This window comes from Microcaecilia unicolor, chromosome 4, assembly GCF_901765095.1.
Source record: "Microcaecilia unicolor chromosome 4, aMicUni1.1, whole genome shotgun sequence".
Taxonomy (NCBI): Eukaryota; Metazoa; Chordata; class Amphibia; order Gymnophiona; family Siphonopidae; genus Microcaecilia; species Microcaecilia unicolor.
Window position 1 is genome coordinate 98,350,097 of NC_044034.1, and position 15,615 is coordinate 98,365,711.

Below are 15,615 nucleotides of genomic sequence, written 5' to 3' on the forward strand. Positions count from 1 at the left end.
AGAAATTAGACCTTACCTGCTAATTTGCTTTCCTTTAGTCCCTCCAGACTGGCCTAGATCCCTCCCATTCAGTGATATATGTGAATATTCTTTCTTTCGAAGGAACCTGTCCATTCCGGTTTCTTCTACAGTGTTTAAAAAGAAAAAAGCCATTTTTTTTTCATTGTTCCATGCCTATCACATTCTTATGCTATACCTGTGTGCCTAGGAGAAGTGAGGCACTTTAGGCATGTGGCACAGGCTTATAATTAGTCTTGTGTTCTTGGCTGCTCAGGTTCCCGGGTGCACAGATTCCATCTTTCAATCTTTCTGCTTTGCTACCGTATACTGGATTCTTTTCAGCCTAGCAAGGGCTCTTATTGGCTATCTTGGATGAGTCAGAATTCTCAGTCTCCACCTGCTGGAAGGTGTGCACAACCCATCAGTCAAGCTCTGGGCCGGTCCGGAGGGACTAAAGGAAAGCAAATTAGCAGATAAGGTCTAATTTCTCCTTTATTAGGGTTTATTAACTACCTTTATGAAGAGATTCATACAAAGTGATGTAAAACAGTAATAAAATGAACAAAAATAAGCATGAATACAATCAATGAGGTACATTTGGAGATGGCAAAGTAAAATCCTAGTAATAGGACTAACTTGAAACAGTATCATAAATATAATCATTTAATTGCACTATAAATCATAAATGTAATCAGAATATGAATGATACTATAATAGGCAACTTGGAAGAACATTCATATAACAGATATATTTGCAATGTCAGCACAATACAAATTAAACACAGTAGGTATACATTAGAATCGTATCTGTTATTTTAATGCTCTAACGCTGTTCATATAGTTAGTATGATACAATGAAACATCTTAATAGGTAGACGAGGGGCAAATGCAGTTGAGAGATTATATATAGGATAAACTGAAGTTGACTATGATATAAGGAACAAACCTGTTTTTTCAGAGTATGCAGTAAGCTAGCCCTGGGCGGAGTGACTGAATAGTCAGTTGTTGCATGTTTTAAAGGTTTGGGGAAAGAGCCAAGCTTTCACTTGCTTCCTGAAACAAAGGTAGTCTTTAGTTCAGCATAGCCTCTCTGGAAGTATAGAGGCTACTCCTGAGAATGCTTGCTGGTGGGTATCACATTATGCAGTTTCTTTTAACAAGGGTACAGATAGTGATGCTCCTTGAGAGGACTGCAAAGTAATGTAGAGGGCTAACATTCTTTAGGTACTCTGGCCCAATTTGTCTGAGGACCTTAATAATCAAAGATTGAGCTTTATATTTGGCCCTGTAAGATACTAGTAGAGTGGAGGAGTAGCCTAGTGATTAGTACATTGGACTTTGATCCTGGGGATTCCCACTGCAGCTCCTTGTGATTCTCCATTGCCCCAGGTACAAATAAGTACCTGTATATACTATGTAAACCACTTTGAATGTAGTTGCAGACGGTATATCAAGTCCCATTTCCTTCCCTTCCCCTAGTTAGCCAGTGTAGTTTTTTCTGGAAGGTGCGATATGATCACGCCACTTGCAGCCTTCTCTCATTCCTCAACATTCTGAATTAGTTGGAGCTGGTGCAAAATTGTTGGTTTGACAATGTACAGGGTATTACAGTAGTCCAGTCATGATGGTATAGACCCCTGTGGCCAGATTTATCTTTTCAGTATTTGGAGAGAGATTTCATAGTTGCCTCAGGTGATAGAACATTTTTAAATGTTTGAATTTGTGGGATCAAAATAAATTCTAGCAGTCTCTAAAGATTCCTGACCTGTGATTTTAGGGGGTATTTTGAAGTCAAGTACCTGTCCACTTGTATTAAGAACCCACAGTATCTCTGTTGTGTTTTAGATTCAAGCTGAATTTGGGATTTTTTTTGTCCATTCCTGAGTTGCTGTTAGACAGTCAGTTCATTCAAAATTGTGGGTAGATCTGGTTCAGTGGGTATGAGAGGTTGCATTTCACCGGCATAGATATAGATTTTTGTGTCCATCCAAAGCAGCTCAGTTAAAGGCACTAGGTAGATATTTCCGTGTGTGTTTGTTTTCCCTTTTAGTTGGTTATTATCTTTTAGGTCTGGTCGGTTGTGATTGAGTTGTTTGTGGGGTATTTGTGGTGTGGCCGGATTATTGTTTGTGTTGTGGTTAGTCCATGCGTAGTGAATTAGGGGGAGAAAGTAAATTATTAGAATAATTCTGTTGATATTCATGTTGGTTTTAGGTAATGTGTTGTGGTTGTATCTCAGATGTTTTGGGCTACTGCTTAGTGTGGTTTATCGGTAGTAGGAAGATTTTGACATGTGTGATGATAGTGTTGTATTAAGAAAACATGTCAGGAAGAAGCAAATAGCTTATTGTCACAGATAAGCATGAACAGAACAGAGAAAGCAAATAGCTTCCTATCACAGATAAGCATGAACAGAACCGAGATAGCCTCTAGCTTATTGTTGCAAATAAGCGTGAACAAGGCAGACATAGTGAATAACTTGCTGTCATCGATAGCAAGTAGCAAATAGCATAATGTCACAGGTAAGCATGAATACTACTACTACTACTACTTAACATTTCTAGAGCGCTACTAGGGTTACGCAGCGCTGTACAATTTAACAAAGAGAGACAGTCCCTGCTCAAAGAGCTTACAATCTAATAGACAAGTGAACGGTCGGTCCGATCGGGGCAGTCAAATTGGGGCAGTCTGGATTCACTGAACGGTAAGGGTTAGGTGCCGAACGCAGCATTGAAGAGGTGGGCTTTAAGCAAAGACTTGAAGATGGGCAGGGAGGGGGCTTGGCGTAAGGGTTCAGGAAGGTTGTTCCAAGCATAGGGTGAGGCGAGGCAGAATGAGCGGAGCCTGGAGTTGGCGGTGGTGGAGAAGGGTACTGAGAGGAGGGATTTATCCTGTGAACGGAGGTTACGGGCGGGAACGTAAGGGGAGATGAGGGTAGAGAGGTAGTGAGGGGCAGCAGACTGAGTGCATTTGTAGGTAAGAAGGAGAAGCTTGAATTGAATGCGGTATCTGATCGGAAGCCAGTGAAGTGACCTGAGGAGAGGGGTGATATGAGTATATCGGTTCTGGCGGAATATGAGACGTGCAGCAGAGTTCTGAACAGACCGAAGGGGGGATAGATGGCTAAGTGGGAGGCCGGTGAGGAGTAAGTTGCAGTAGTCCAGGCGAGAGGTAATGAGAGCGTGGACGAGAGTTCGGGTGGTGTGTTCAGAGAGGAAAGGGCGAATTTTGCTGATGTTAAAGAGGAAGAAGCGACAGGTCTTGGCTATCTGCTGGATATGCGCAGAGAAGGAAAGAGAGGAGTCAAAGATGACTCCGAGGTTGCGGGCAGATGAGACGGGGAGGATGAGGGTGTTATCAACTGAGATAGAAAGTGGAGGAAGAGGAGAAGTGGGTTTTGGTGGAAAGACGATAAGCTCGGTCTTGGACATGTTCAGTTTCAGGTGGCGGTTGGACATCCAGGCAGCAATGTCGGATAAGCAGGCCGATACCTTTGCCTGGGTCTCCGCGGTGATGTCTGGTGTGGAGAGATACAGTTGGGTGTCATCAGCATAGAGATGATACTGGAAATAGAACATAAGTAGCAATCAGCTTACTGCAGATGAGCGTGAGCAGAACAAAGCTTGTTCATGGTTTTCTAGTACATAGTTTACTATCACATATAAGCAAAAGCGGGACAGAAGGGATCACCGTGCAGGGGGAGAGGAGGGGTTTGAAGCAGTGTTGTGAGTAATGGCTGAAGGGGGGGCCGTGTAAGAGGCTGGGTGAAGGCTGAGGAGAGGGGCACGAAAGAGGCTGGGTGAAGGCTGAAGGGGGGGGGGGCGTGAGAGGCTGGGTGAAGGCTAGGGAGAGGGGCATGAGAGAGGCTGGGGAGGGAGCAGTTATTTATGATTTCATCCTTTACTGGTGTTAATGCTACAGGGTTCTTTATTGTCTTTCATTAATATCTGGCAAAAAAGCTTTTTGTTCGTCTCCCCCTCCCCCAAATCTAAAAGGCTGAAAAGAAGTACTGTGAGAAAAATTGTAAAATTCCAGGCTCTAGGTCACCCAGGTGCCTGGTTCCTCAGGATAAAGAAAGAGAAGGAAAGCTAGGCTGGATGAATTCTGACAGCAGTTGCCAAAAGGGAGAGAGCAAATACAAACAAAATTAAAGGCAATAAAGCATGCAAAATAAAACCAGTCAATAGAATAAAATATCCAGAAAGAGATCAGAAAAAAAATTCTTTTGACACCTAAAAATTTTTGGTTGAGTCCTATAATTATTTTTCTAGATATTGTCCACCACTAGTAGAAATGTTTCCAGTAAAACTAGGACAATAAGGAATCAATGTGTAGCATAGTCTCTGATTGCCTGGAAGGAAGGGGATATTTAAAATTTTACCGCCACAAACTTCAAGATGTTGTCAAAGCGGTGTACAACACTGGTTAATTTATGGTGAGATACAGAGCTCCAGAAAGGTGTGTTGTGAAGAGAGAGGGAAGCTAAAACAAAAGTGTCAGCAGTCCCAGAATTTCTTTGGTACATTGCTACAACCCAGTACCTTATTTTGCTAAGATGGTTGAGGCTGGTTTCATGTTCTGTCTTTGGCCTGCTTGTATGTTATCTTCTGTTTTTATTTATATACATATATAGGCTATATTCACCCTAACATGCCTGATGCGGTTAATCAAGAAGCAAATTTCAATAATAAAAAAAATAGTTACAGCAGCTAATTCCACTCATAGATTCCATGTAAGTGGATTGTCAGGATGTGAATAGGACCACAATCCTTGCTGTGTTTGGTTTATCTGACCTTTTTCCTTAGATTCTTGTACTTTACACAGTAGTGTTAAGTTTGCAAATTGACTTTATGCATATTAATGTCATAAGTATGCTAATAGATGCACATATCTAGTAGATTTTACTTTTTTTTTTTGTTTCAAAGCATTCTAGCAAAGGTCTTGGGCAAAGTACAGTCAATCAGAGATGGCTGCAATGTTTAGGTGACTTATCACCTACTAATGAAGCTTAATTTTCCCCGCCCCAAATGTATAGAATCTTGTAGGATAGTTTATATCAAATGTGCTCCACTTTGAAACTAGAATTCTAGCTGATTGCATGGTAACTGAACTTTTAATGCTGTTACATGATTACTAATTTCACTTTCTTTTCTATTTTTTCATGATTTGGTCTTCCTTTATTTGGACTGTCCTTGAACAACAAACCTTCCTGCTTTGTCCTTCAGGTAAGGGTTTTTATTCTGCTTTGAAAAACATGGGAATGAAATCTTCTCCCCCACCCACCCCCACCCCAGTCAGGTAATGGTGATGAGCACTATATGTACAGCACTGCTCATGGCAAGTAGCAATTCTTTTTGTATTGATGGAAAGGGATAGTTTTATGTTAATGAAATAGTTTACATCAAGTGTGGGACAATCAAGTCTTTCATTTGGAGACCCAATACGCGTGTTTTGACGTCAGTACACCTGTGTCGGGGGCCAAAGTAAATGAGACTCCTGAAGAATGTTAAATGTGAAAACTTGGCACATTTAAGCCATCAACCAGTGTTATAGGACAATTTGAAGTGTGAAACAAACCAATGAACGGCTTTCTCAACAACATCTTTACATTCACACCAGTGTAAAAACACTATCAAAGATGTTGTCAAGCAAGCTGTTTATTGTAAGGGTGGGCATTTAGTGCACTATTAATGGGATTCATTTTTAAAAATTTTAACTACGATTTAATTTTTTAATCATGGCTTAATCATGATCAGAAATTTTTACTCCTGTCTGTTGCAGTGGCGTAGCCAGACTGCCAATTTTGGATGGGCCTGAACCTAAAGTGGGTGGGCACAAAATTTTCTCTCTACCCCCCTTCCTCAGCAAAATTTAGTCACACTAATCAGATGCATTTGTTACACGGGGTAAAGTGCTGCTTTTCAGTGCATCAGTGTTTCAGAAAATAACATAAAGGGATCTTTCACTTGCTCATCTTCCAATGTGGTATATATCATTCAGTGTAAAAAATGTAACGAAGGATGCTATATTGGAGAAACAGGCCAAATGCTTAAGACAAGATTCAATTTACATAGACATCATATGAACAATACTGGTGCCAGCAGGGTTCCCACGCCTGTTGGTCAACATTTTACAGGACCAGGACACTGTACCAGTGACTTCACAGTGAGAATCCTGAAAGGTAACTTTAAAACCATACAAGAACGTAAGACCTTTGAAGTCAGAATGATTGAATATTTTAACACCTAACAGAAAGGACTTAACAAGGATCTGGTGTTCCTAGCCCATTATAAACCATAAAGCTGTATTTCTCTGTTGATCACCCCACCCCTCACCTATCCACACCCATCCTGTTAGAATATCAATGATATGCTTTGATGTCCCCATGCATACTTCCTACCCACCCCCTCCTCCCACCCTGTCAGACTGTCATAGTAATGCTTGAATGTTTTCACTTATATACACTGTCAGCTAGCACATTTGCTTATTTCCGATCTGAGGAAGAAGGGCAACCTTTGAAAGCTAATCAAGACATGTATTAAGTTATGTCCAATAAAAAAGGTATCATCTTATTTTCTTTTCCATGTTTTATTTTGTTTGATTTCTATTGAGAAAATAATTTAATAGCCTAACACCCTTTTCAATGAGCTTTCAGAGGCCAAAACCTCCTGCCTCAGATCAGTATAATGCTGTTATGGTATCCTCTCCTGACCTAAGGAAGGAAGTATTGGTCTTCGAAACTTTATTAACACAGGTACCATATTACTTTATCCTAAATTAAAAATAAAATTATTTTCTTTACCTTTGTTGTATGGCCATTTACTTTTTCTCATTGTGTTGCTCCCAGTCTCTAGATTCTGCTTTCCTTCGTCTTTCTCTTGCCAGGGTTTCCTGTCCATTCATCACCTATGGCTTTTCATCTTTTCCTCACCCTTGTTCTCCACATGCCCCTTCCTCTTATTCTCCAGTCTTTCCCTACTCTGTCCCTCTTTCCATCCAGCAGCTCCCCTCTTTCTATCCCCATCCTTCCAGTGTCTCCCCTCTTTCTTTTGCATCCAGCATCTCCTTTTTCTCCCTACCCTTCCATCCAGTGTCTTCCCTCTTTCTCTCCTCATCCTTCCACCCATCTACCCTCTCTCCTGATCCTTCCATCTAGTGTCTCTATCTCCCCTCTCCTTATATCCAGTGTCTCTCTATCTCTCTACCCTTTTCTGTTCAGTCTCCCCTCTCTCTCCACATCCTTCCAGTCTCTCCCCTTTCTCTCTGCATCCTTTCATCCATCTCCCCTCTTTCTCTCCCTATCCTCCCATGTCCAGCAGCTCTCTCCCCTCCAGTCCCTTCTTCCTCTCCCTCCCATGTCCAGCAGCTCTCTCCCCTTCAGTCCCTTCTTCCTCTCCCTCCCATGTCCAGCTGCTCTCTCCCATCCAATCCCTTCCTCCTCTCCATCCCATGTCCAGCTGCTCTCTCCCATCCAATCCCTTCCTCCTCTCCATCCCATGTCCAGCAGCTCTCTCCCTTCCCTCCAGTCCCTTCTTCCTCTCCCTCACATGTCCCAGTAGCTCTCTCCCTTCCCTCCAGTCCCTTCTTCCTCTCCCTCCCATGTCCCAGTAGCTCTCTCCCTTCCCTCAAGTCCCTTCCTCCTCTCTCCCTCCAGGCCCGCCCATCCACAACCTTTGCGCGCTGTCGCTGCCCTTTTGTCCCGCGGAGGCAGCATTCAGCGTTTCCTTCCTGCCCTGTCTTCTCCCCAGGCTCCGCTGCATCGTCCCTGCAAGTGGAATCCTTTTCCTTTTCGGCCGTCGTGCTGCGCTGCCATACACACAGGCAGCTTCGCTCTCCCCCACCGCGTTCATCCGGCCCTAAACAGGAAGTGCATTATAGAGGGCCAGAATTGGCGCGGCAGGGAGGAGCGAAGCTGCCTGTGTGAATGGCAGCGCAGCGCGACGGCCGAAAAGGAAAAGGATTCCACTTGCAGGAACGATGCAGCGGAGCCTGGGGAGAAGACAGGGCAAGAAGGGAACGCTGCCTCCGTGGGACAAAAGGGCAGCGACAGCGCGCGACGGTTGTGGATGGGCGGGCCTGGAGGGAAAATGGGTGGACCTGGGCCCGTCCAGGCCCACCCGTGGCTACGCCCCTGGTCTGTTGCCCAGCATTGCTTTCTCTCCCCTACCTATCCTATTTCACATTGTCATAACAGAGAGAAGACATCGGCTTTAGTTGCAAGTAGTATGTGGGAATCTCTGCCGGAGACCCTATGAAGCGTCAGATAAATGTCAAGATAAATGCGGGAGGAGGGGGGATGTTGGACTTGTGTACTTTGGGGGAGGGGGTCAGCTACAGGAGAGGACAGAAATGGGTGTCTGTGTTACAAGGGTAACAGGTTTAGCAGCAGACCTGTTATTATTATTATTAGCATTTGTATAGCGCTACCAGATGCACCGCAGTGCTGAACATCTGACACAAAGAGACAGTCCCTGCTCAAAAGAGCTTACAATCTAAATAATACAGACAGACAAGACAGATATGGGTGATGAAAAGTAATGGGTAATGAAGTAATAGGTGATGAAGAGCAATGGGTGAGAAGGAAGGAAGGGACAAGGGGAGGGCAATTGAGTAGTAGCTAGGAGCTAAAAGCAGCAGTGAAAAGGTGGGTTTTCAGCATAGATTTGAAAACAGGTATAGATGGAGCTAAACTTATAGGTTCAGGTAGTCTATTCCAGGCATAAGGTGCCGCGAGAGAAAAGGAACGAAGCCTGGAGTTAGCAGTGGAGGAGAAGGGGGACGATAAGAGAGATTTGTCAAGTGAGCGGAGTTCATGGGGAGGAATGTAGAGAGAGATAAGAGTGGAGAGGTAATGAGGGGCTGCAGAGTGGATGCATTTAAAGGTTAGTAAGAGAAGTTTAAACTGTATGCGGAAGCGGACAGGGAGCCAGTAAGTGATTTGAGGAGTGGGCTAATGTGGGTAAAATGATTCTGATGGAAAATAAGTCGTGCCGCAGAATTTTGGACAGACTGGAGAGGAGAGAGATGGCTGAGTGGAAGACCAGTGAGAAGTAAATTGCAATAGTCCAAGCGAGAGGCGACAAGGGTGTGGATAAGGGTTCTGGTAGCGTATTCAGAAAGGGAAGGCTGAATTTTGCTAATGTTGTAGATAAAGAAACGACAGGTTTTGGCGACCTGTTGAATATGTGCAGAGAAGGAGAGAGAGGAATCAAAGATGACTCCAAGGTTACGAGCCGAGGAGACAGGGAGACTGTGAGAGCCATTAACAGAGATAGAGAAAGGGGGAAGAGGGGAGGTGGGTTTAGGGGGAAAAATGAGAAGTTCCGTTTTGGTCATGTTTAGCTTTAGATGACGTTGAGACATCGAATCAACAATGTCGGACAAATTTTGTCCTGGATAGGGGTGGAGATTTCAGGGGTGGAGATGTAGATCTGAGAGTCATCATCGGAAAGATGGTATTGAAAGCCATGGGATGAAATTAGGGTACCAAGGGAAGAGGTATAGATGGAGAAAAGGAGGGGTCCAAGGACAGAACCCTGAGGCACACCAACTAAGAGCGGGATGGAGGTTGAAGAGGATCCACCAGAGTGAACACTGAAAGAACGAAGTGAGAGGTAATAGGAGAACCAGGAAAGAACAGGGCCCTGGAATCCAAGCGAGGACATCGTATTCAGAAGTATTGTGTGGTCAACAGTGTCGAAAGCAGCAGATAGGTCAAGAAGGATAAGGATGGAATAGAGACCTCTGGATTTAGCCAGTAGCAGGTCATTAGAGACTTTGGTAAGTGCAGTTTCAGTAGAGTGAAGAGGACAAAAACCAGATTGGAGTGGGTCAAGAATGGGTTGTGAAGAAAGAAAGTCAAGACAACGGCAGTGAACGACCCGTTCAAGTAATTTGGAGAGGAAAGGGAGATGGAGCGATAGTTGGAGGGACAGGTAGGGTCAAGTGAGGGGTTTTTAAGGAATGGAGTGACAACAGCATGTTTGAAGGCCGTAGGAACAGTTGCAGTGGAGAGTGAAAGATTAAGGATGTGACAGATGACTGGGATAATAGTAGGAGAGATAGTATTAAGTAGATAAGTGGGGATGGGATCAGAGGAAAGAGGAGGAAAGAAGAAGGGCAGTTTCCTCAGTAGAAACTTCTGAGAAGGAGGAAAAAGAAGGAGGAGAATAGGGGGTGAGGACTAAGGGAGAGAGAGGTGGGGAGGGTTTGGATGAAAATTCAAGGTTGATTTTATGGATTTTATCGTGGAAGTGGTCAGCTAGGGTCTGAGGAGAAAGAGATGGGGGAATTGGGGGCAGAGGTACCATGAGAAGACAGTTCAGTGTGGTGAAGAGAAGTCGAGGGTTGGAGCCAAGGGAATTTGTCAATTGGGTGAAGTAATCCTGTTTGGCAAGTGAAAGGGCACACTGGAAGGAGTTAAGCATGTATTTGAAATGAATAAAGTCGGCAAGGGTGCAGGATTTAAGCCAAGAACATTCAGCAGAGCGGGCACAGGAACAAAAGTAGCGGATTTTAGAGGTCAGCCAAGGCTGGGGTTTGGTACACCTAGTAGGACGGGGCATGAGAGGGGCAAGAGTGTCCAGTGCAGAGGAAAGAATAGTATCATAGGAGGAAACAGCTTCATTGACAGATGGAGTGGTGGTAGAGAAAAGGTTAGAGACACAAGAGGATAGGGTAAGGGGGGTCAATAGCCTGAAGATTCCTAAATGTGGGGGTTGAGATTGGGTGGTACTGGGGAGGAGGGTGTCACACAGACAAGGGTAACAGGTAGATTTCCTCTTGAAGGAGAAGGATGCAGCAGGAAGGATAAAGGTAGGTGCCAGTATGGAGGAGAGGGGGAGCAATGTGCTGTGGGAAGGAATTGTGTGTGTATGCAAATTTCCATGCAGTGGGAATTTACCAGTACCAAGCCATCCAGTCCAGATAATACCACAATTAATTTTGATTAAAATTTTTAATTGTTGCCCATCTCTAATTTAATAACATGTTGTAAAGTATAATCAGCCACGCTGCACATTGCTCAGAAGGATGTTTGGGTCAGCAGTCAAAAAAAAAAAATTTAAAAAGCATGTGTCCAAAATGCGTGCCATGATTAATCGCGCAATCAAACATTTTAATCACATGATTAATTGCGATTACAACTTTTCATCTGTGTCCACCCCTAATTTATTGGTTTGTTTCATGCTTCAGATTGTCCTGTAACACTGGTTGTTGGCTTAAGTGTGCCACATTTTACTTTTTTTTTACATTCTTTAGGTGTCCCATTCACTCTGACTCCTGACTTAGTTATATTGACGCCAAAATATGGCCTGTGTCGGGTCTCCAAATAAAGGATTATTGGTTGTCCCACACTTGTTGGCCTTTGGTGCTTTTTTTGTTGTTGTTGTTGTTGTTGTTTGTCTCTATATGTGTACTTTGACCCTCTCTTTTGCCAATGAAATAGTTTAAGCAGCTCCTGAAATTCCTTTTAACCTCAAGTTGGTGTGGCAAATGGTATCAGACACATGGATTGTAAGGCGAAGCTGATGTTGGCTGTTTTGTCAACAAAGGACATCACAAGTTAAATGAGAGAATGGATAATTGCATTCAATATAAGGAAAACAAGCAGCATTTACAAATAACAGTTTATTTGTAAATGCTACTTGTTTTCCTTGTACCAAATGGAGGAATGAATAGTCATAAATCCCTTGCTTCCTTGTCATCATCAACAGATGAATCCGGAGACATGTGGGTTATGGCCATCTACTAGCAGGTGGAGATAGAGAACCAAACTGAACTCTGTCTTATGGGATGGTATGCTCCAAAGTTGCCATGTCTGTGGGGTAAATGGTGGGCCCCCGCGGGGAAATTTCAAAAGTCGTAGGTAGCAACTTTTTGGGCAGTTTTCACCGTGGGGGCCCACATGTTGGTGAGTTTTTTTTCCCTCACGCTCCTATTGACCAATAAGAGGGTGAGGGAGGTGGAATGTAGCCCACTTGAAATACTTGCCAGAGAAAAGTTACCCACCACACGTGTGCCACACTTCAGAGTTTCCTGTCCCTGCATGGGCTCTGCAGTTCCCGGTAGTAGCTTAGGGTGTCTTCATTGGAGGAGCAGTACGGGGAAGATGATTTTGAGCTGCAAGCCAAGCACTTCAAAACTTCTGCAGACAGCGAGTTTGACTACACTTTGGAGAAGAATGAAAGCCGGGAGCAGGCCTGCGTTTCGGCCTACGGGGTAAGGGCATTGGGGGGTGACGGGAAGATATGCTGGGCACTCTGCTGCGCTAGTGATGATGATAATCAGGTTGTAATAAATAAGTTGGGACCATTAAGTTTTGGGGGGAAATGGTTTTCTTGGTGATGGTCTCTACTATTTCAGCTTTCAAATCAGGTTTGGTTGTATTATATAATGTGTATACCAAGAGCACATCATTGCGATCACTTTTGTATATATGTTTCAGTGAGTAGAGGGAAAAATGGGATTGTCAGGTGTCATTATCTTTTGTTATGACCTTCTTATTTTTCTTCGATCAAACCTTTATTTGATATGGCCAGGTGTGTCATCCTCCTTTACTCGGCGGGAAAAAGAAAACTTTTTTTTTTTTAGGTAATATTTACCCAAAGAGTTGCTATGATTTAGCAATAGTAATGCAGGGTACTTTAGAAACTGCAGCAGCTTTTTTATTGGGCCATCCTAGATCTGGTTAGATGATATTTACATGTTAATTTTTCTTCGTGTATAATTTATTTTATTGATTATTTAAGATGTCTTATCCTGCAGAATGTTTTTGTTGCAACTTGAGATAGCAGCAAATATGTTAATCCTAGAAAACTGAATGATAAAAGCCAGGTATTAGCTGTAAGCCACGTGCGTTTGTGTCTCTTTGTTATACAATGAATGGATTTTGTCTGCAAACCATAATCTTGATTCTCAAGGGCTGTGCTTGCTATTTTTGTGCTACAGGCTTTCTCTTGCACAAGATTGGATTTCAGTAATGGGTATATATTATATATCCAAGATGTCTAGGTGATGTGATTAACAGCGTGCATAATCAAAAATAACTTGAACTGTTCATGGTGCTTTTATTATTTTTATTAATTTAGTTTTTTTTGCCATTCTGTTTTCTTAAACTGTGAAGACGTTTAGCTGCAGTTAAGTAGCCTAATGGTTAGTGCAGTAGCCTGAGAACTAGGGGAACTGTTACAGCATTCCTGTTCCTGGGCCTGCCTCAGTCAGCGTTCCTATCGAGATATTGACACTTAAGCTAAGTGCTTATTATGAAAATGGAAAATGAAGATAGCTTGAAAATATATTTTATTACATTATCCCTCCTGTTTACTAAGTCATGCCGTAATGCTAACACAGCTCTCTCACTTTGCATAGGCTGTGTCTGTGTTGCCGCTCGGCAGCCGCTAGAGTGGCTTAGTAAACGGGGCATATTATTATATAATAATATTATATAGCTATTTTTGGTATCAGAACTGTTGGGCTACTTTTGGGCATGAATTGGGCTGGCAAATTTTTCGCCATCTGACAACTCTGGTATGCTCCATAGTCAGTATCTATCTCCAGCAGGTGGTGAACGGTCTTTCTCAAGCTCCTGGTCTGATCTTGGATTTGGCTTCTATTCTGGGTCTCCTGGGTCATTCAAGCTTTGGGATGTCTAGGCTAAGTGGTGCCTACTTTAGGAGAGCACCTGGTAGTGCCCGGTCCCTTCCTCCCCCCACACCTCCCCTTCAGCCACTTCCCCTATTCTTCTTCCTCACAGATAAAAAAAAACAAACAAACAGCAAACTAATAAAAAGTGGGTTTTGAGGCACTTCTTTTGTCACTACAGCTTATTTTAAAAGCTGTGTTTCTGTCGACACTTGTTTTAGCAGAAAAATTACTTCCCATGAATCTTTCTCTCTAGAGTTTTTGTTACGTCACAAGACTTTTTTTTTTTTTTTTTACTTAAGCACTCTTCTCGGCACTCCTAACCTCTTTCTTCTGCACAGCCTCAACACATCAGCTGTAAAGGGTCTCTGCAAGCTTCACAGCCTCTGCAACTGGACCCTTCCTCCAGGAGGAGACATTTAGAGACTATTTCTGAAGTGGAATCTTGTTTCTTCTCCATCTCCTCTGTGTAAGGGGGGCCTGTCAGCTGCATCTCGGCTGGCTCATGTTCCAGAAGCGCTGGAAGAGGAAGACATTTTGAGTAATGATGCTGAGCCTGTAGCAGTTAGGGTCTTCCATAGGAGGAATTACCTTCCTTTATTAAAAATGTCCTAGAAGTTCTTAATAGTTCTACTCCTGATTCTCAGGCTTCCCCTGACTCTAATCCTACGATGGCTAGCACCAAAAAGCCCCCTAATGCTTTCCCTGTTCATGAGGTTATGCGGGATTTGATTTCTGCTCAGTGGTCTAGTCTAGATGCCAGCCTTGGGGTAGCCAGAACTATGGCACATCTATCCCATTTCTCAGGAAGAGCTTGAAAAACTAAAATTGCCAAAGGTGGATTTCTTGGTAGCAGCAGTGACGAAAAAGACACCCTTCCTATGGCGGGTGGAATAGCCTTAAAGGATATTCAGGATAAGGAAGCTGGAGTCTTCTTTTAAAGCTCTCTGAGGTATCTGCTCTTCCATTGCAAGCTGCCATCTACAGTTCTTATGCAGCCAGGGCTGCCTTAGCTGGGTGCAACAAGCAGTGGATACATTGGCAGGGTCTAATCCACAATTATCTTGTGAGTTTCCTAACATGGAAACAGGCCTAGCTTACCTTACATACTCCTTGTGTGATCTTCTCCATGCATCTGCCAAACAGATGGCATTAGTGGTGATAGCACGGTGTTCATTATGGCTGAGACACTGGTGTGTGGATACTGCTTCCAAGCAGCACCTTAGAAAACTTCCCTTTAGAAGAAAGCTTCCTTTTGGAGAGGATCTGGAAAAACTGGTCAAGGACCTGGATGACTCTAAAACTCAGTGTGTTATCCTGAAGACAAACCTAGGAGCTCCTTTAGATCTCTGCAAGCTTGCTCCAGACTTAGATACCGAGAGGTATGGTAGGTCATCTTCCTAACAGAAGCAGGCCTTTCATTTGGACAAACAAGCTTCCAGTCAGGGTTCCTGGTCCTCCTCTACTGTTTGTGCCTCATAGTAATGGGGTCCCTGTCCACTCTTAGCAGCAGATGATCGAAGAGCGGGTGTCCCAATTCTTCAAGGACTGGACCAGTATTACCACAGATCAATGGGTTCTAGAAATTATCAAAGAAGGTTACAAATTAGAATTCTCTCTCATTGTAGATTTTTTTTTTTTTTAAATCCCTGTGCAAGAGATCTTGCAAGCGGGCAGCAGTTGGCTACACTCCTCTCTCCTTAAACGACCTCGGAGTGGTGGTTCCAGTACCCTTTCACAAGCACGATGAAGTCCGGTACTCCATTTACTTTGTGGTGCCAAAGAAAGAAGGGACTTAACCATCCTGTGCTTGACCTCAATAAGGTCAATAAGGTCTACAAGTTTCTAAAGGTCAGGCATTTTCGAATGGAGACCTTATGCTTGGTTATGGCAGCGGTTCAGTCCGGGTAGTATCTCGCTGCACTGGATCTAAAGGAAGCATACTTAAACATTCCCATTTGGCCGCCTCATCAGT

General features: G+C 43.4%; 1 protein-coding gene across 2 annotated transcripts in view; it reads left to right on the top strand.

The window, feature by feature from the left end:
* TSC22D1 (TSC22 domain family member 1) overlaps nt 1–15,615 on the top strand; it is a 202,038-nt gene that overhangs the window by 96,788 nt on the left and 89,635 nt on the right. Inside the window, exon 1 of one of the 2 annotated variants that reach the window (XM_030200531.1) lies at nt 4,766–5,224. The exons of the other annotated variant lie outside the window; for it this stretch is intronic. The gene's annotated coding sequence lies outside the window, so the exon portion shown is untranslated. Of the gene's footprint in view, nt 1–4,765; nt 5,225–15,615 lie in introns of those variants that run through there. 2 annotated transcript variants of the gene reach the window in all.